General features: G+C 42.1%; 1 protein-coding gene across 6 annotated transcripts in view; it reads left to right on the forward strand.

Moving 5' to 3' along the window:
• Positions 1-19,592, forward strand: part of TBL1XR1 (TBL1X/Y related 1) — a 111,432-nt gene that overhangs the window by 27,440 nt on the left and 64,400 nt on the right. The gene's annotated exons all lie outside the window — the stretch shown is intronic.

Below are 19,592 nucleotides of genomic sequence, written 5' to 3' on the forward strand. Positions count from 1 at the left end.
AGTAAAATTAAAATTTCTACGTACCATATGCTTACATTATGAATGTTACAAGAAATCTTAGTATATTTGCAGGATGGGGTATGTTGAAGATAGGGCAGCTCTTCAAGCTCGGGAAGATGCTCACATTGAAGTTTCTGTCCTCTTTTTATTCCCTCCAGATGCTCATGGTTTAACCTCTGTCTTTGTGCAGCTGTTGTTCTGTTCCTCACCAGAAGACAACTTTGTGTGTGTTGGGGGCTGTGGTGACAGTGTGGTTGCGTGTGCTTAGCTCTCCTTGCATCGAGGGGAAACAAAGCAGTGTTCTTCGTGCCCCCGGCATGCATTTCTTCATGCTTTCAAAACGTGCTTCTATATAAAATATTTAAAAGTGTGTGTGCATATAGACACATATATAATACTCTGTTTGTATGAACATATTTCTTGGATTGATTTGCTTTGGTTTGTGTTAGAAATAGCATTTATGTGCTCACAAACTGCCTATTGCATATGCCCAGTATACAATTTTTCCAGTAGATTTGTAACAGTTTGCTCAGTTCCAAGTATGTGTGAGCATGCGCACTCTCTCCAACATATTCCGATTTTTACACGCCAAAATAAATTCATTGGGCTTTTTTGTGTGTTAAGTACTATATTATTGAAAATTCAAATAGTGACTAATGTTTCTGGGACTTTGCAGTTACCTGATTTTTTCCACGTGCTTGATGAGGAATTGGAGTTAAATACAAATTGAAGGATTCGCTCATCCTTTGGTGAATGTGTGGAAATACTCATTGCAGTCACCATGTGGCACTTCTTTGTGAACACAGTATTTACTGTGGAGTGTGTCCTTTAAAGTGCCATTTGTGGCTTATTTATAGACGTGGCAATCACAATTTTCGGCTATTTTGCTGAGGACTTTGCACTGATTTTATCTGAAGACGATGTGCACATCTTGGAAACAAAAAATTCGTAGCTATCAGGAACTGCTGGATGTGGACGTGCCGATGTCGTTCTCTCTTCCACGGCCACTTAATTGTATATAATATAAATATGTTGAAATAATGTTATGGAGGTTTCAAAGTTGAATATTCCGGAGGCAAACCATCGTAAGAGGAGGAAGGCCAGCAAACACCCAGTGCCACTGGCTGGTGCTCAGCTCGCGGCCTGCTGAGCCCCGCGGGCTCCAGAGCGTTGCCAGGGCCTCGTCCTTCCTCAGCACTGGGCCGTGCTTGTGCGCTCCGGTCCCTCCGGATGACCGCCCTACCCGCTGGTTCCCCCTCGTTGGGTGTCATCTGCAGGCTTAATGACAGCACGTGCCCTCACCTTCTCTCTGTCAGTGATAAAGATGTTAAATAGGACAACGGCAGGAGTGTCCCACGTGTTCCTGGCCTCCTGGGCAGCAACTGAGGAGCTGACAAACCTCTGCCTATGGAGCCCAGCCAGTCCATTAGGGTCTTACCTGCCTGGTGGTGTCTCATCCAGAGGGTGACATCCCCGATTGTGGAAGGCAGTGTCAAAACCCTTGCTAAAGCTGGGATGATACCATGGATTGCTTTCCCTTTGCCCACAAATCCAATCGTTTTCCTCAGATAAGGCAATCAGATTGGTCAGGGGTGAGTTATCCCTGGTCAATCAATGCTGTGTGGTCCAGAGCACCTTTTTGGTGACCCAGAGGTGTGTTCCAAGAGGACTTGCTCCATGGTGTTCTCAGAGACTAAAGTAGAATCCCTGAATCCTCCCTTAGGTCTTTATCTGAAGGTGGGCGACGTCTGCCTCTTTGCAGTCATCAGGGTCGCCCTCAGGCTCCAGGACTTTTCTGATATGATTGTGTCCTCCCTAGGGCATCGGCCCTCAGCAGGCTTGGGCACAACCCCACCAGTCCCTTGGGCCGAGTTGTCTCAAATAATCTGTCTGCTGCCACTGAATCATCTGCCACCTTCAGCTGCAGGCCCATTTTTTCCCTGCTCAGCCTTTTACTGTTACATCCTTTCCACCATGACATGTCAAACTCTTTGCTAAGCTTTTTCATGAAACGTTGATATGAAAAGTTGTGGTTTATCAGTGAAATGTAATGCAGTGTATGTTACACATGCCCCAAATATGTGTGCGTGAAATGTTCTCAAAAAGAGTATAAACTAAATTTTGCAAAGTTTTATTAACTATAGACTTGTGTTTTAGGGTGCGTCAGGCCAACCACTACATGCGAGGGTGTTTTAGATTGTTCTTAAGATCTACTAGGTGCTTCTGAAAATTTAGTTGTTCTTGCCGTCAATCTGATGAAGTTTATGAGAGGTTTTCCTATTAAAAAGACAGCAACTCTCCTTTGATTTGTCTTATCTGATAGTTTAATTTTTAAAACACAAACTCTAATTATAATTATAAACACCATTAGAGATAAGCAACATTTTTATTTTTAAGACTTAAGGCAAGTGTGTGAATGTCTTTGTGCATACATGAGTGCATTGGGACACTGCATGGAAAAATACTGAGCGTGTGTGTGTGCTTCATTCATTTCACTGTTAGGAAAAGCCTCGCGTGCCTGGTCAGAACAGGATTTTACTGTAAACCTAATGCAGCGTGTTCATTTGTATGGGTTGCTGCAGTTGGAATTTTTCAAACGCATAATGTGGTGGTCATGATAATGTGTTTACAGAGTGTAAAATTTCAGCTTGAATTATGATTGCTAAAATAATTGATCATCAGCATTTGCGCTTTGCATAAGAAGAAGAGTTGAAGAAAGCTGAATATTAAATAAACATCATGTTGGATGAACAGCATTTCTTTTTCCTCACAACTCATCAATGAAACAAAAACTAAGAGTAGAGCATGTAGTCTTATTGCCAATTACTGTCCAAGGAGGATAATGATGCAATCTTAATAACCTGCTAGAATTGTATGGTTAAAATAAATTTCCCATTGCATTCTTCTCAGTGTTAGAGCTCTTTGTACATATGGATATGTTGTGCTAAAAATAAAACTGGAAAGGTCTCTCATGCGTAGTTTCCAGCTATTAAATAATGTACTCTCTCCCCATCCTTACCCAATGGGCTCCTCTGGTTTTTCCAAAGGATTTGGGGATTCCTTTATGAACTCAAGGAGTCAGTAGGAGCAGGGGGTGAGTGAACAAAATTCACGTTCCCTACTTAGAACCTCTTGCTGGTTTTGATTATCTTACAAGTAGAAATGCATAGCATTTTTGTTTGTTTTAAAACAATTTTTACACTGTATCTCAGATACCAACAGTACAGGAGTTAAACATTTTCTATCGCTCAAGTCAAAAGGTAGTCATTAACCACCTTCTTGTATTTGCTGTTACTGTTGTGGGGCAGCAAGCCCTGTACTCTTTCCGCATGCCAATTGTCCCCATATGGTAATTTGTATTATTTCTTAACTGCAAACTCCTTTTTGTTCAGTAAATTGTCCACTCTTGTTTGCAGTAGATCATTTTTGCTTAATAGCATTTTCTATTACATGGCATAGCAGTCTCCTAGGAGAAAAGGATTTTCTCCTGGTGCTCTAATGAGTTGTTTTCTTAGCTTTCCCAAATGGTGTCCCATTCTTAGAAACAGTCCAGTAAGTGTACTTGTGGTGTGGATGTACATCAGACTTTGGCAGATTCATTCTGCCTTGTTTGGAAATTTCTCAGGCACTGAACTGAATAAAAGTGAATCTGACAGCAAGTTGATGGAGCCAGAGTGGCAATTAGATGCCAATCCCATCTTGTTGGATCTTTTTATGCACTTTTTGCTTAGGGACTCCAGTGTCTGAGCTTGATTACTTCTCAGAAGGAATGACTTGGCAGAATGCTAATCCCTGCTAATCTCTAACCCAGGAATAATCTGAAATGAGACTTTGCTGCAGTGATCCAAAGATTTTAAAGTTACTGTAAGTAAAATCCTTCCAGAACTAGCAAAAGGCTTGTATCTGCTGATTAAAGGGTACTGCTGTGTTGCTTTGGCATCCCCGACCAGTGATATTTAATGCAAAGCGAATTTTCAGATAGTTCTTTAAAAAGAGGGGAAAGAAAAAACAGAGAAATCCTTAGAGATCACATTCCTTTAATAAAAGTTTTTACGTGAAGTGGAAGAAAACCCGAATGCCCTGTAGAAAACAATTTCTCAGGTATGCATTCTTTTCACTTCATATCCTATTTGAAGATACAGGTAGGAGGTTTAGAAATGCTTGATATATAACGTTTTGCTTCTTATTTGAAGGTCCACTTGGTTTATCTCAGTTTTTGCTGCCATACTGTTGACTGTAGTTAAAAAACAGACTGATTTCTGCACTTTAGTATCTTCTGGGTCATAAGGATCTTTCAGGGTCCTTCACATTTATGAAGTAAGATAGTGAGACCCAAATTCAGAAGGGGATTGCTGAGATTTTCTGTAATTACGTATTTTATATTACTATTGATTCCTTATTTCTTACTGTACAAATGGGAATGAGTTTATTATTTTTCTGACATTGTTTGTAGTTAAAACAAGTCCTGTTCATCTAGTAATGGGTAATTCCTTGTTGACGTTCCAGAAGGCATACAGAGGGGGATGAGATGTACAAGTTACTTGTCAGTGACTTGAGATTTGATGATATCCAAAGCGAGTTTTTGGGGAGAGCTTGCTTGCAGAAGCTAGAGCAAGTGGGGCAGTGCTTGCATATGAATTATCTAAGTGGTATACAAAAAGATTGATTTTTGAAAGATTTGATTATTTTTTACAGAAATACATACAAAAAAAACAAAAACAATTGTGGTACAATTAAGATAGCCGGCCTTATGTGTTACTGCTCTCTTATGCTTCCTTCTCAATGTAATTACTTGAGGTTCTCACATGATCTAGGTACAATTTTGTGTTTTATTTCAATACTGAGTGTTTGCTGGATTAGAATTGAATGATAAGGCTAAACAAAACTAACAAAAATTCCTAAAGTTGAGACTGCTTGTGTTGATAATGCCTAGGTGTTGACCTCTGTTTCTAATTTTTGGTCTGTGATGTGTTAATATAAATCACTGGAAATGAGGCTGCAAAATTGACTATTACGAAATAGATCAACCTTATAAATTGTAGAAACACGACAACCTGATACGCTAAAATTCATTTAGAAAGCTCTATTTTGTCAGGACAGAAAGAGCAATTCCAACACCTGAACATTTCCGAATGCAATTTTGTAGGTACTTTAAATTGTTCAGTGCCTGCTCTTTTTCTTGAAGTGCTGATTTGATTCCCCCAAAGCACCAGGATGAATGCGTGGAGGATATTACGAGTGTCTCTCTCTTCCAGCGTAAATCCCAGCGCGAGCCCTGCCGCCGCACAGTCAATAGGCTTCTGCCACGCAGCCTGCCCCTCACCTCGCAGGAGGGCGGTGATACCTTTGTGCCTGTCCTGCATAGCCTCCAGACCTGCTGCTGTATTGGACATGTAGATTTGGCTGCCCTAGCAGCAAGGAGCTTACCATGGTGGCTGTCAGCAGTGCCGTCCAGCCTCACACGGCTTCCCTTCTCTGCCTCCCTTCTCTGCTTGGGGTGGTTGGGATGCTCCTCGGCTGGGCATCTCTGCAGAACCTGCCTTGTGCCTCCGTTCCAGGTTTAGGAAGTCTTTGCTTGGCACGGGTGGGAGCCCAGTCCCATCACAGTGCAAATAATTGTAATACATACCATCACTGTGTAAGTTAAATTCACTTTTATTCAGCAGAATTTCCAGAATACCACGATAGGAGAGCTCCTGTTCTGTTGCTTGGTGGTTAAACTTCCTTAATCGTTTGAGTTTCACGCCTGCTGCTTTACCTTTGAAGGAACAATACCTCAGGATGCGGACGTGTCCTTGCGGTGTTTTACTTTAATCAGTTTTCAGTGACTTGCATCCAGAAATAGAGATGCTACCTGTGTCAGTTGCTGCATGCCTTTCCTACGCGGCTTAAAATCTTTTTCTTTTGAAAGGATTGGACTGCTCTTGGAATATTGAAGCTTATTATAGCTGTTACTTTAAGTAGGTCTTTCAAGCCTTAATTTACACCTTTGAGTACTTAATAGCAGAAGAAATGTCTGCTAGGCCCAGGGTGGATCAAAGTGAAAATGATTCAAATCAGCGTGCAGAAGCCCTTGTTTCATGTAATTGATTGTAATTTTGTTTTGGATTTAGAAAAAACAAATCTTTTTTTTTCCAGTGAAATAACTGTGCTGGAATCATTAAACATTTATCTGCTACTAGTGTTGAGGGGTTTTTTTTTGCCTTTTTTTTTTTTTTTAAGTGAATCTGGTATTTCTTTTCCTCATTGGGCAGGTTTACTGTTTTGCTGTGCTTTTGTTAACTTACGTAACTTAGCCTTTTTTAATGCAGATTCTTTAAGTCTCTGTGACTGTTTATGAAGTAGCAAATTGATGAACAGTGCATTTCTTGTTTACTATGTTTATTTTTGCAGTGTACTGGCTAAAGAGAGACTATCTATGAAAACTATTGAATTTAAAAATATGAAAAAGTACTGTTTTGTAAGTAGTGAAATGATCTGATACTGTTCTTTATGATTTCAGAATTCATGGGGTTTGGTCCTCAGAATTGGCAGGTACACATCCAAGGATAAAAAGTTTGAAGCGCATTCAAAGTACCGGAGGTAGCTAAATACAAACTGGTTGGGGTATTAAAAATACTCTGTGCACCCATAAAAGCATGCTGCTTAACACTTCGAACAAATGTTCTTTGTAAACGCTGTGTCAGTGATTTCCAACAGTTCCATCAGTGGTTTAGCTTTCTTTAAAACTTAATGTATTACTTGAATATTTCATTTGTTCGAAATTATTATAGTAGCTTAAATCACATTTTGTTGTAGGTTGCCAAAATTTGAAATTGAATTTGAAATTACACTTTAAACTCGATACTAGCAGGTGGTGCAGCTTTACAAAACACGATTTCCCTTGTTCTGACTGCCCCAGAGGTAGAGGTTGAAGGATGGCGTCAGTGGCTTGAGGGCAGCGCGGGTCCCAGTCAGACACCGGGCCTCCACTCGGCCCCGGGGCAGCAGAGGCCCGGGCCTTCAGCTCGGGTGGAGACTGACTTGTGCTTAGGGCAGTAGTCCTGATGCGCGCTCGTGGTTTGCTCCTCAGGGAAAAAAAATCTTTAAAAAAGGCAAAAAATTCTGTGGCTTTCCCATTTCTTTTCCTGTACTCTGCTCGTAATGAAGCTCTGAAACGAAGCTGGAGTCACTGCAGGCGCTGCAGTGTCTTTAGGCACTGCCTGAATTTATTTCTGCTTTCTTCTGGTTGGTTAAAATAATAAGCCGTGGTGTTTAAAAATTATTGTATGATAACTCGTATTTTATTCTTTGTTAATTTAAAACATCATTTTTGATGGCATGAAAGTGCTGATGATCTGTATTCCTTCCAGAACTCTTAAGCTCACTGCGTCACCGTGCCTCGATTCCTGCTTTTTAGGTCTGTTTCTCCATGAATAACTCAGGTGCTTATCTCAGCCGGAGTCCTTTGTGAGAGACAGCTTGCAAACACTTGTGCATCCCAGCTCCCCGTAGCCGTAGTAAATCAGTGCTGGAAATGTCATTCAGCTGACAGGGCGGTGGCAAGAGCGATGCTGCAGCTCTCTCTCAGTGGGCACAGGAACTCTCTTTTAAACGTGATTTATATGGCTGTGAATTCACGGTTAGCAGTGAGAAGTGGTTAATTAGAAACAAAACAAAGAAAAAACCAACTCGGGAGGAACTGGGAGGAGTGCCTCAGGTGTGACTGGTGAAATGGCCTCACCAGGTCAAGTCTTCTAGTAACTAAGGATGAGCAGACTGTTTGGATCTTGAGTAGTATCTTTCTGGTTCATTAAGCAGAAGTGGTGCAAATGTTTCCTTTAATACTTGACGAATACGTTATCTCTTTCTAAAATGTGTCATGTGAGAGATTTTTACAGGGTGAGTTACGCCTGGACTCTTAATTGCCCTAATGGCAAATTTATTATGTTCTAACAAAAAAAAAAAAGCTGAAATTGCAAGCCAAGAAGTAAACCTCCATCTATTTATGTTTCCCATCGCAAATATGTGCACATACTGCATTTCATTACGCCGTGTTTCTAGAGTTCCCTTCTGTTCCCTTATCTGACTGTTTATGGCCATATATTTTGTAGTGGTAGAGTGGAATTCTACACAGCAATGGCGAGGCTTGCAGATCGCCTTGTACGTGTATGTCTAACACTTTATTGTTGCTTCCCTGGTGAGATATTTGCTCTCCACTCCTCCTGCACGTCTCTATCCCCACTCACCTGTGTTCCGCGGGCCGTGGTGTGTCGCTGGGCCGCGCAGGCGGCGTCCTCGACGTGCGGTGGGAGCGCTTGGACGTGTCCTTGCGAGGGCTGGCGGCGGTCCAGATCGCTTAAGGACTTTGTCGTAAAGTCTTAATGCATTGAAGTAATCGAAATTAAGCCTTCGTATGCATGCTAAAGTAAATGAATGTAATTTCATATTTATTTTTACTACTTTACAAGAGGTTATTATTAGGAGCAAAAAGATAAAACCAGTAATGGTCTTTTTGAATCATTGTATGGACACTTTGTTTAATTAAAAATACCACAAGGAAAGTGTCTTAACTTGACAAAGGAACAAAGAGCGCTAATCACACTTAAAATTTGCTTGTTTAGTCTAGAAACGGCAAAGCATCGTCCTTTTCCTTTTCGTGGGAGGGGGAGAGTCAGCATGTTCGTGGTATGCACACCAAGCCCCCGATGTGCACAGTCCAAGAGGGTCAGATGAGACTTCTTTGAAAAGGTGTCAGAACGAGTCTAGTAGCAGTATTCCTGGGAGGATACACCAGGCGGGTTTATTTCTGGGTAAAGTTGGTGTAAAAATAATTGTAACGTGTTAAATGGGAAGAAGTGCTAGTGTTTGAGACATTTTTGTAATGTAATATTTTTCTGGTTCCTTAGGCAGTGAAAAGAATAAGACCAAAAAAAAAAGTGATAAATTATTGTAGCTGTACAACTTCATGCAACAAAATAGATATTGGACAATGTTTTTGTCGGTTTTGGTAAACAGTCTTTTCTGAAGTGCAGGAGCACGTAAACCTAGATGGCTATTACTCACGGGCTGATGGAATATAGGTCATTACGGTGCTCTCAAGTTCTGTGCATTTATTACAGTGCTGTGTAGGTTCTATGTATCTATTAGTGCTGAATATAACATACTGTTAAACTTAAAAAAAAAAAAAAAAAAAAAAGGAAAAGAAGAACCACCCTTGACTAGGTGTGACTACAGTAATATCTACAGCGTGTTCTGTTTGGAGATGAACCAGCCCCCGGTATTTGACATGTCTGACACGGAGTGGAAATGCTTTTGCTAGGTGGGGTATTTTGACAAACACATTTATTTGATGTTCCTGGCTCAAGAATTTGTTGGTAGTTTCCTTAGTTAACTAGTGTGTTTTAGCATGATCACAAAATAAGCAGAATGTACAGGCCTTTAGCATGGTCTTTATCAATAACAAGAACTAAAAATCTGTCGATTCAAACTGAAAATACAGGCATAGATTTCTTTTTTAATTTTTATTTATTTTTTTAATTTGTAGTCAAGTCATTCAACTTTTTTTTTTTTTTTGCTTAAAAAAAGGGTGGTTGACAGCTGATAATTTATCAGGTACCTTGTGGATGCTTTACTAAAACAGTATCAGAGCAGCAAAAAGCATTCAAGGAACGAGTAACTTCAGTCATGGTAGCCATGTAGCATGTCCTAAAAAATAAAGTTTGGGTAAGTTTTTTGTCATTCATAAGTTAGAAGATTAAGTATATAACCTTATTTTAACAGAGAGTAAGGAGTTGATTTTTTTTTTCCCCAAAGACCTACACGCGAGGACTTGCACTCTTCATTGCAATCTTTGATGAATCTAGTAGATCACATTGATAAATGTGCGGTGATTCAGAGGAGAGGAAAAAAAAAAGCTAAGACGACAACACCCTTTTCCTGAAGACCTGACAGCAGTTGCAGAGGAATTCTGCAGGCAACCTCAGAGGCAGAATTCTATAAATGATATTCCCAAATGGTAAAAAGCTATTTTCAGCCTAATCTAGTTTGAACAGGAAGATTTTGCAAGATGTGAAGCTCAGCCGATTTCAGATTCCTGGTGTGAAACAATTGAGATAAGAATCGTAAAGAAAGGGGAAAGGCTTAGTAGATCAAACACTGTACTCTACGTGTCTCCTTGGGCAGAATTACTCCTGCCCTGGTCTTTCCTACTCTTGCTTGAAATAGCAGAAGTCCCATAGCACAGGCTGTTTCCCACAGCTGTTCTCTAATTGCGTGATTTTGCTTTGGGAAGCTGTTTCCAGATTATTTAAAATGTGTTTCCAGTTACACTATCTTTTAGTTTCTCTTCTTTCCCTTGACTTTTGCACCTTTTAAATTGCCTTGTTCCTTCTCCTGGTCAGAGAAGTTAAGTTACTTACCTGAGATCTGATCCATGAACAGCTTTCTAAGTTATCGGGTAGACTTCCGTTGAGCTTAAATATCTGTTTAACGTACAGGGTAGTAACTAGTTCCATTTTTGTATTGATTTTTGAAAATGATAAATAACACGCTTGGCAAAACTCATTTTTTTTGAAAGAGTGAAAAACAGTCTTTCAAAAGATGGTGAATTTAGTATCCGTTCTTCAGAAAAGCTTAAGAAAGCTTAAATTCAAGTCAGTCTTGATGGCATTGACACATCCTTTACAGTTACTGTTAGGACAGACACATTGCAGAGAAAACAAGATGCTATTAACCCTGTTTGCAGGGAGCTCTTCTGAAGAAAATAAGAGTGGAAAGATGAGACGCTGAAAAAAGTATTAGATTGCTGGGGGGATAAGATTTAGAAGTTAACAGCTTCATGAATAAAAACTGGTATGTAAAACTGTTTTTTTTTTGTAGTGTGAGCTGATGCTGATGAGCATGTGTTGGCCGATAGTCTTGCAAGAATACAGTCTGAAGTGTAATAGCATTCCTTTAAATAACGTTAGCTGCTCAGTTACCCATCTCCGAACACCTTTATGGACGGGCACTTCCTCAATAAGTGTGTTAGGTGCTTTATTTTTTGGTGGTATGTGGGTGATCAGAAGGGGAGCTGTGTTACTGACCACCCTGTCAAGACAGTAACACTAGAAAGATCAGAAGTGAAGGAGGGTTGGAAACACAGTGGGAGATTTCAGTTAATCTCAAGCAGAGTGTGCAATTGTCCTATCAAAATGCACTGTAGAGCCGAGGTACCCGTTTAATGCAGCGACTGGTTAAAGACAAGTTCCAGCATGGGAATGGGGCATAGTTAATTCTGCAAAGCCATGAGAACCATGGAGAGGGTGAATGGGGGTCGAAGGTTTCTTTTCTCTTATAGGGATGTCAGATTATTCTGACACGGGACTGCACAAGTTAATGGAAGGTAATTCTGTTGAGATTACTGGATGCACAGAAACCAAACAAATTATGCTCAGAGAAGCCATCTGAGTTGAAAATAGCTGGAGGCTAGGAGATAATTTAGGGGGGCTAGATCATATGTTCGTGCAGTTTTCACTCTTCGTTCAGGTATCTGCCTTGAAGTCCCTTCTGGAGAGAGGATAATGGGCAGGGGAGCCCGTCGGTCTGATCCGGCATGGCCATTCTTTAGTTCTCATTCAGGTCTCTTGGAAATTCTTCTGAGTAAAATCTTTTCCCTTATATAAAGGAAAATACAAGGTGCTGGCGAGCTAGCATCAGCAGTCCCTTTCACTTTTTTTAACTGTCTGCAAAGCAGCATGATAGGTTATCTAATCATACTTCCATTTGTTTGTGGGATAAGCAACTGCTACGTGTTGTGCTGCACATGCAGTGCATTAGTTTAGAAGGGCTATAAATTGAGCCATACATCTGCAGCCATGGTAGGAAATTCAACAGAAAATATTTCCAGTGAAACAAAAATACTGACTTCAGTCATTTTGGCAACAAATTAAGTTTGTGTGATTGTTTGTTTGTTTGTTGTTTGTTTGTTTCCTCTCATTACCGTAAGAAGAGAGATTTTCGTACAGTAGGAAAACCCAACATAATTGAACTGTTAATTAATGTAATGAACAGAATTTTAAGGAAAAGCTCTTTTGAGAGCTAGACCACGTAGGGTGGGAGGTACATAGTATAGCCATAACAGTAGGACAGTGTACACGTAGGTAAGCTCCTTTTACTGCTTGTGACAGACTCGTATAAGGCGCTGCTTTGTTGTTATCAATTAATCACAGCCGAGTGGCGGTGATCTGGGGCCTCTCTGCTGTGCCTCCGTGTCCCGATGCTCATCAGATCCTTTGAGCGTGTTGTCATTGATAGATGAAATGTATTTGTTTTCCGTGATCATGCTTAGGTCCTGTTGTTCAGAAAACTAGGTGAAGAAGTGGCATGATTAGATTGGTTTAATGCTGCTGTTGATTAATGACTTCGATCCTCTTATTTAATAAATGCTATTCTCTTCAACCACGCTGCTAATGTAAATATTTTGGTATGTTTATGTGTAGGCTGCTTATTCTTTGGAACAAGTTTCAGTGTCTCTTCCTGCATGTATAATAAGTATAATACCAATGCAAATACTTCCCCCATTCAGTCGGTGTGACAGACAAACACAGGTTCTCAGTTCTGGTGTCTAAACGGTTTGAAAAGTCAACAGAATAATATTTCTCTTAATGCCGTTATTGTCTGTGCTATTTCGGGTATGATTCACATCACCCAGCCCGTCACTCTGTTCTGCTGTGAGTTCTCGTGCTGGGATCCCCGTCGTCGTCCCAGACACCAGACGTCCCTTGGAGACAGAGGTGTATTTTGACGACGTGGCTGGCGGGGCAGTTCTGCTCCTGCATTTCTTCCCTTTCAGGGCTGCGTTGGTTCTGACCTCTCCTGCCCTCGCGGTGAGGTGGTTTGGGGAGCTGAGTTAAGACAATTGATTCCCTTATTTTAGGCTGAAGGAAGCGGCAGGAGAGCCTGGCTGGGAGCCTGCAGGTGAGGTGCTGGCACCTCCTGGCCCAGCGGCAGGTCGGCCTTGGCCGGGACGTGGCTTAGCAGTAAAACCGAGCCGGAGCCGTCGGTAGGTTGTGCCCTCGGAGCCCTGACGTGCCTGCTGGTGGGGCAGGAAGCCTGCCGTGCTCCTGTCAGTACACCTGAGTCTGCAGTTTGTCACAGCTCAGCAGCCGCTGTGCCACAGGGACTCGTCCCTTCGGACAGACAGACGGACAGCAGCTCTCTGCGGAGAGGTTTAAAGCTTTGCGGATCATGTAACTCCCCAAAACTGCCCTCCTGGAGATGTGGAAGGGTCTGCAGGAGGGATGAGGCTGTCCGCGGGTGGCAGGCTGTGGAGAGCAAAAGGGGCTCTCAGAAACGAGGAAGAGAGGGTAAAATTCCTTGCGCGTTGCTCGGCCCCAGGCAGTGTGAGCTGCTGCGTAGTCCCGGGCTTCACCTGTGCACAGAGAGCTTCCATGCAGGTTATTCATGTGGAAACACGGATGAGATGCAGAGTTTGTGTGGAAAAGTGCTGCTGCTGTGCACCAAATGCCGCTCAGTTTTGGAGAATTTGTGGGGAATTGAGAGGGGACTGTAAGCAGGAGTGCAAAAGCTTCAGAAGAGCAATATATTTTGGAAAAAAATACGTGAAAATACATAATGGTTCCTTGATATGTGCAATGGATGACTTCACAGTGACTAGTGTTACCTTTTTTTTGGTAGAGAGTGAGGCTTAGATTTTCCTCTGGCTCTGTGCAAAATAGTAATAGTAGTAGTAATCCCGGGAAGAATCTCGAAAGCACTGTAAGCACCTTATTTTAGAGGAACTGCATTCCAGGAATGTCTGCAGTATGTGAGCCCAAGCTCCACCACAGACCGTATTTCTGACTTCTGGTATGACATTGTTTTCAGAAAAAAATATTTCTGTACCTGTGGATTGTAAGGGATTTTAAGTATGAAAAGGAACTCAGAATTTTGAGGGCTTTTTAGAAGAATTCTTGCATCCGAGTTCTTCAGACCGTGATAGCACTTTGACGTGCCCAGGAACAGAAGGAGTAAGGGTTGTGGAACATTTCGATGTCCGTTCTTAAAGTTGATGCTTTGCTGTGGCTATTCCGAAAGCTGCCCCTATAGAAGGCAGGCAGAAGGCAGCCGACGTTCCCTGAGGCACGCAGCACGCAGTGAGCAGGGTCAGCGGCCACAGCGTGACTTCTTGGGTCTCTGGACGCCGAGGTGTCTGCAAACGCCGTGTCTTGCAGTGGAGCACTGGACCTGCTGCATTGCCTGCCTGTGCTGTGTAGGTCATCGGCTTGACTAGATGCAACATGGATTGAGGTTTTGCTCTGAAAGAATGCTATCTTTGACTTCTGGTTGCCCAAAAAGTAAGGGAATAATGGTACCAATACTGAGAGAGACACAGACAGAGCTCAAATGATGATTACGTTTATTGGGGTTGAAAATAATACGTATAATATCAATAATATTGTCACATGGCCTTGTTACTTTAAGGGAAGTCTTTATTGGAACATTTTGACTCCACTTCCAAATGCAACATCGGCCTAAGACACGTGTCCCACCTCCCAAAGCATGGCGCATTTGAGGGATAATTTTTTAATGAATTCAATTAATTAAGCTCTTTAAGAATAAACATCTAAGAAACATGTACAGTTGTACCCTTGCCCTACTGTAACGATTTCTGATGCCTTACATAACTTGGGCTGTTTCTTCTGCAAGGCCACTGTTAGTTAGACCCAAAGCAGAGGAATATCTTGTCCCGAAGATCTGAAAACAGGCGGACGCGGCAGCAGCGGTAGCTGAAACATGAGCAGCGAAGAAGGTATTCTGCCCAAGGCTACACTTGGAGCTTTGTTCCACATCCCCAGACCGGAGACCGGTTGAGGAGTCCCGGTAACCTTGCAGCTATCAGTTCTGCAGGAACACATTGCCATGTTGACAAAAGCAGGTGTCTGCCTCCATTCGGCTGTGAAGGCTGATCGGAGCTAAGGGCTCTGCGGGAGAGGGGACGGCTTGTCGCCGAGCTCGGCTGAGTCGCTGGGGCAGGCTCAGTACAGCAGGGGGTACATCTCTTCCTACCTCCAGGAAAGGGAATTAAAAAAATTCTGATTTATTTTTTTTTTAATTTTTTTTGGAAGTGGTATATTTTTTGTCTAGGTTCAGTTGTTTTATTTAAAACCTGTAATAAACTTTCTGAGAATAACAGAGTGACCCCTAAATGCTGCACATCAGTGTTTTGTTTTTTTAATTTACCCTTTTTTTTTTTTATACACAAGGAGAATTTTTTTACTCTGTGATTTGTGTTCAGAGTCTGCTGAGAGCAGCCAGGTCAATAGGTAGTTATGCTCCTCTATACAATAAATTTTGCAAGGGTGAATTTAAATTTAGAACTCGGTTTTGCAATAAAGGTACAATTTTTTTTTTGTCAGTGAGTCAACGTGTCCGCTGTTCTCAGGAGAAATCAAACTACCAACACAAATTAAAAACTACCTCGTGTTTTCATTTGTGGGCCACCATCATATAGGTGATAGTCTGTAAAGGTGGGATTGTGGGGTAGGGTGGAGGCCATGCCATGCTCCGCATCATACTCTGCCCTTGGAGTAATGACTCTGCTCTTTACTAGTCTAGACAGGATTTTACTTCATGCTCTAGGATCTTTTAACTTCCAGTCTGTGAATTGGGTTACTTACTAATGAATTTCATTTAAATGACTTGCAAGTGAAGCTGGGCTGCAGCATGGCTCTTCCTCCCTCCTTCCCCAACGGTACAAACTAATTGGTATTGACAAGATTACTCTTGTGTTTTATGTGCTTTTAATAGGGCTGGCTAGGATGGTTTCCTCTCCAGCAATTTAGCTTCCTTTCCTTTCAGTGCGTTATAAGCTATCATCTGTGATTTCCTCAATTTTTGACTTTTCTGGAAATTGGTGTTTAAACCTGCAGGTAGCTGCTGCCATGCTACAATATTCCTTTGCTTTGGTCTTGCTTTGCCTGTGTTTGTCATGCTGCAGTGAATCCTGTTTTATGCACTTTTGAAGAGTGGTTTGTATAGCCATGTTTATTTTTTTTCCTGGAGTAGTGCTGTCTGCTAAGCAGTTTTTATTCTCTGTCCCCTCAGATATCCTGTTTTGTTTTGATAGTTGGTTCACGTACCAGTGTATGCGTGCAGGAGTTTGGTGTATGAAAAAGCATTTCTGAAATGTGGACGTTGTGCAGCTCTTACGTGATACGAGTGTATATATAAAGTGTTTCTTCTAAAAATCCAGAAAGTTAGCTTGCATCAGCTTTTTGCTTATTTCTGACATAATAAAGGCCTAAGAAGAGAACAAAGATTAGGAAATAATTTTTCAGTTAATAGCAGAGGAAAGCTGTTTCAGGTAGAATTTAGGAAAACAGGTGGATGGATGCTCCGTGGGGAGCTCTGGGGCGCTGTGAGTGCTCCCTGCTGCAGCTCCGTGTCAAATGGCCGCGGGACCCCGAGAGGAGCCCCGGGGCCGTCGCTGCCTGCTGCATGTCCCTGGGGAGGAACTCTTGCTACCAGCCAGTTGCAGGTGATGACAGCTTTCAGTGCAGTCTTGCATGTGGTCCTGTTTTTTTCCTTCTTCTTCCCACTCATACATACGTGTTTCTTTAATTTTTTTTGAGCTGGCGTTTATCTCAGTTCGGCTTGCGTGTCAGATCCAAAAAGCAGATGTTACTGTAGAAGTGCTGAATTGTTTAAAAAAAATCCCATAGATCATCATGGAAGTGCGATTACAAGAAATAACTTTTGATTCTCTCCGTTTACGTTCCAAGCATGGCAGTGGTAGAATCACCGCTAGTTTTGTATGTGCCTATTAACCAAATGAAAGGAAGGATTCAATGGAGTGATTAGTTTTCAATTTAGGCTTTTAAAGCTATTGTCTAATGCTTTTTGCAGCCTAGTTACTGTGGGGAATATCCAGGATTTAGTTATTTTTAATTCTGTTTTGATTGGGACGCTCTTTCCAGATACCGAGGCCAGATAAAAGCGGGATAATGGAGGAGAATTTAGTAGAAAAGATGGTGTGTCCTTAGAAGGCTTTTGTAATTCACAAAGCACAACGTTTAACGAGTAAATTTGTTGTTAAAGCTCAAATAGCACAAAAAAAATTCTCAGAATCCAGTATAAACGTTGCGATCCGAAGAGGATTAGAAGAAAAGGGAGCACGCAAGATGAGCAGAAGTGGTCCCGAACTCGCGCAGCTGCCTTCTCCCAGCCGTCGCGCTCGCTCAGCGTTTCCCACCATGGTTCTTTGTGTGGTGGATAGAGGGAGGAAACTGTAAATGGCAGCACTTGTAGAGGAAATCGGTGACAAGTTTGTGCAAGTAGCTTTTAGAGAAATCCTTGTTTTGAGTTGTTTGCATTTGGAGCCACGTAAGGAATAGTGTTAGGGAAGGGCGCACGGTGGGTTTGTAACTGGAGATGCGCTGCCTGGTGCCCTGCAGTGTTGTCTTCATGGCCAAAGATACTTCGTGTTGTTATCTGCGGCCGTCTTGCAGGATGGGCTTTTTTGGAAAATGCCAGCCAAGTCTTATTTCTTTTTCAACTGGTGTTTTATCAGCTTCGAGGGCATTTGGTGGATTACTTTTAGGTGTCACATAGTGTAACTGTTACTACACTTGGTCACCTGTTTAAATCGCTATAACAGGTCAGTATATAAAGAGAGAGGCTAAAATCAATAAATTACAGCCGTCACCTGCGTTATTTCAAGGTGCGTGCCAAAATAACAAAATCCAATAGGATAAATTTGGAAGGAAAAGAGCTGCTGACGAGGCGTTTGTAGTCAGTACTGGACTCTGCAGAAGGACACGGCAGTGTTTTCTGAACGTTTCCGTGTCGTTTCAAGCACAATTACTCAAAACCAGAGCCTACAACCAGTTAATACAAGCAAGGAATGAGCTGGTGAACCCTTTCTTTTCTTGCCCTCTGCTCTCTGTGGCCTTTGCCTCCAGCTCCTGTGTGGGGCAGGGCCAGGCCAGACGGAGGTGAAGGCCGAGAAGGCCCTCGCCTCCCCTCGCCAGCTCTGGCCCAGGGGCTACGCGCGGCAGGTTGCCCGAGGGTGTGTTGGAAGGAGGCGGTTTGGGTGTAGTGGAGGCTGAAGAAAGCCTTTTTTCATCGAGGAAGGTTGTTTATGTTTGTGCAGTTGGCCCGTTATTTATGTTTGCCACCTTCCTTCGCAAATGAAGTAACACAAGCTAAGCGTGGCGCTCAGCAGTGGGCAGCGCAGCTCTCCTCCGCCTTCCTGTGGACGCAGGTTTTGCTCTGATTTAAGCTGCTCTCAAAAGAAGAGTGCAGATAGTGGTTGGCTGGTGCTTTGTGTTGTTTTTAAAGAAAACTCTGGTTGCAGGAGAGTGTAACGTTTGTTTATGGGGGCTGCTGAGTGGGCTGCTAAAGCCTTCTCCTCAGTGCTGGCCCACAACTCAGCGAAAAACAAACTTTCAGGCTAGCTCTGCATGGGAAACCATGCCACTTGGCGAGTGGAGTTTTCCTCAGCCTATTTACGTAATTTCTGCGGTACCAGCACAGCTAAGCAAGGGAAAAAGAGCATGTTTGCAAATTCTTTCAATTCCCTGCATACTTGCATCCTTCAGCATCCTCTGCAGCAGCTCCTCTCCTGCGCTGTTACGGTTCTGCCCGCCTTGACAGCACGGTCGGATGTTTTAAGAATAAAATACGCCCAATTGCTACAGGTCTTTTTTTTTTTTTTTTGACTGGGTCTGAAAATGGTTTTATAATAAGCCATCTCTTCCTGGTTGAGCTTGGAAATGGCACGAGCAAGAGCTCTGTGTTGATCGTGAGGCCTGGAAGCTGTAGTTATTCTTTACTCATAGTAAAAGTTTTTGAGAAGTTTACAGATGTTTTGTAAATAGCCTATTTTTAGATTAAACGGGTAATGCTTTATTAATCACCCATGTCCATCTGTCCCCCTTTCTGCTCTTTTGAGTGGGCGATTAAATTATGTGCTAACAAGAAACATAGTGTACAAGTATTTGTATGGAGAGTAATCACTCATAATTATTAGTGTGAATAAAAATTGTTTATTGTTGATGCATAAAAGTGGGTACTGCTGTGCGTGGAGTTAACACACACTTGAAGAGTGCTTATACTTACCTATTTTATTGTTAGGTTCATAAAATAATTGCTTTTGACATTTCAAGAAAATTACTAAAACGTAGGAGAGTGTGGAATTTTTTGGATTATTTTTTTCTTCTGTTTTTGAAGATGGGAAAGATTTCCCTTGAATGTTCCCCTGGGAAGATTTCTATTATGTACATGTCAAATGTAGCTAGCAGCTAGGGTGAGCTGTTCTCTCAGATACCGAGGGCACTGCAGGAGGTGATAAACTGTCTGGGTGCACGGGCACACCTGTGTACATAAACCGAGTTATTTAGTGCAAGATGTGTTAGGAAAACAGATCCTCTTTTTCGTTTTTTTTTTTTTTTTTTTTTCCCCCCCCAAACTGCTTCTCAGGGGATGTAACTGTTTTGGAGGAGAGGTCCTCAGTCAAACCACTGGAATGTTAATTTTTGTTTGGGGCTTTTCAGGGTGTTTAGAAGTCAGTAGCTGAAGTTTATTTCCAGAAGAGATTTGGCATGGGCAAAAGATATTTTAAGCTGCCT

Source organism: Anser anser (assembly GCF_964211835.1).
Source record: "Anser anser genome assembly, chromosome: 9".
NCBI classification, from domain to species: Eukaryota; Metazoa; Chordata; class Aves; order Anseriformes; family Anatidae; genus Anser; species Anser anser.